This window comes from Capsicum annuum, chromosome 7, assembly GCF_002878395.1.
Source record: "Capsicum annuum cultivar UCD-10X-F1 chromosome 7, UCD10Xv1.1, whole genome shotgun sequence".
Lineage (NCBI taxonomy): Eukaryota > Viridiplantae > Streptophyta > Magnoliopsida > Solanales > Solanaceae > Capsicum > Capsicum annuum.
The window spans coordinates 35,519,112-35,521,661 of record NC_061117.1 but is presented as its reverse complement, the minus strand read 5'-3'; positions in this window follow the sequence as shown (position 1 = coordinate 35,521,661).

The window sequence follows — 2,550 nt, the reverse complement described above, 5'->3', positions numbered from 1 at the left end:
TCAATATTTGTTTAAATGAGTTTATGATATGTTCTCGAAAATTTAATGAAAGTGTTGAGGAATTAAATATTTTAGTTAACTTTATAGTTAGATAGTAAATTCAAAGTCTGAGATCAATTTTGATGTTATTATATAAATGTGAGGGAAACAAACGGCTTGCAAACTTATTCAAGACCCAACACATGATAAAAGAAAACAGGGGGAAAACCAATTATAAGGGAGTGATTTCATAAAAGAATGAGTTAGGTTCTTAATCTCAAATAAATTAAGATTTAACATACAAGAGAAATTAATGATTTAAAATTCTATAGAATAAGTTCTTTCATGTACTCCATTCACTCATTATTACTTAATAAATGGATGATACTTCGTCTTTTAATTTAGTATTAACTCAGTTAAATCATTGTGAACCAACAAATCGGGTTATTGGGTTTGTTCCCGGAGAATTTGATTACGAGGACCTTAATTTTATTGAAAGCATATCAAAATATCGTAACGACCCCATTAACATAAAGAAGCTCTGGAAAGCTGTTGATCGAAGTTCAAAAGATAAAATCAGAGGAGTGTTATTTATTTAATAGTTTTTAATTTATTGATTTTTTAATTTTTTTCATCAATGTGAGTTTTTTTTATTTTTTATTTTTGAATATGATTGATAGTTTTGCAGTATTATGTAGGGGGTTTCATGATTTTGAGGGTGCATTAGTAGTTGTCAGTGTATGTACATATCAGTACTTACGTATATGGTAGACATATACATAACTACTGGTACGTATTTAAAATATAATGAGATGATTGTTTATTGTACTGGGATATAGTGTTTTTTCCATCAATGTGAGATTTTTTTATTTTTGAATATGGTTGTTAGTTTTGTGTTATTATGTTGGTTTTTTTATGAAGTTGATGGTGCATTAGTAGTTGTCAGTGCATATACATATCAGTACTTATGCATATGATAGACATATACATAGCTGCTGATACGTATTTGGAATATAATGATATATATAGTTCATATACATTACATACTTTGTGTATTGTGCTTTTATAGTTTTTGTAGGAATTGTTTGATCTACTATACCAATATACATATCAGAAGTTATGTATATATGTTACTGTTATGCATATTCAACATTTTATAACAGAAAGGTCTATGGGATTAAGTTATTTTGGACTATGCTTAGATTGTTTTTTTATACAATATGCATATCAATGTTTTTTCAGTAATGTGAGGTTTTTTTTTTTTTTTTGAATATGATTGTTAATGTGGACAACGTTATGTGTGTTTTTTCATTAATATGACTGTGCTTTAGTAGTGGTCAGTCTATATACATAACATTAAATATGTATGTATATTGTTTGCATGCAGGAGATTGTGGAGTGTTTGTTGTTGGGTATGTAGAATACTTAAGAGAAGGAATTGTTGTGCCTTCAGTTAATTTTGAAGAAGAATACCATTGTATGAGATACACGTCACTTCTTTGAAATTAAGGTTTACAAAAAGCGAAGAAATGTTATATTAGTGATAATGACCCCCCCCCCCCCCTCCAAGACCAAGATAAAGATGTGACTGAGGAGCCCAACAGTGATGAAGATGATGGGGATTATTATGTGGACAATACACCGTGGCGTTATTAAAGTTGAATGTTGTGTTAGATTATTTAAACTATGTACTTTATAGTGGTTTATTTGAATTATTAAGTATTTTTGAATGCATGAAAGTTTTAAAGTAGTCTGAACAATAGTATTATATAAATAACTTACAAATTTTATGTTTTTTCGTTCAATTTCAAGGTATTTAAATTTGATTTTAATTTAGTGTTCATTGGATTATATTTACTACCTGTGTTTGTTGTAGTTTAATTGATTGGTGGCACATGGGAGATTTGAGTGCCAAAGTCTTTTCTTATAACTTCAAAACAAATTAAATATAGTTGAACCTCACTTTTACTGAGTTGCAGAGACGCACTTGATGTTAATTTGGAGCTTTTAAGAGGAGAATGAAGTTGAACTTGAGACGGGGAGACTCGAGGAAGCCTTGGACATGGAGTGTTCGAGAACCTTTAGAAGCATATATTTCCAATTTTGTCTCTTTACTTTCCTTTTTTATGTTTATTTCTTTAGTTTTTTTTTGCAAATGTTTTATTATTTTCTTTTTGGGCCGGGTCACTTTTGGACCTGGCCGATGGATGTAAATATATAATACTTTTCTTTTAGGCAAAATCTCACATATAGATAATTTTCACCAAGTAATTTAGGCCCTTTCTAACTAACTTCATAGTCTAAGTTTTATTAATTATATTATATAGATATTTGTTAGTGCCCAAGTGCATTTAGAGCCTATTTATACGAATATAATTAATATTAATCTAAAAGAAAAGGGAGAGTAATTAATGCCCATTATTATCTCCAACTCCCTCAATATTCTCCTTTTATAATTGTTCATTTAAGCTCACATATAACAAAAAACGCTAATTCTTCTTCTTCAATACTTGATCTTCTATTGTTCTTCCATACTTGATCGTTTATTCTCCTATTATAACTGATCATTTT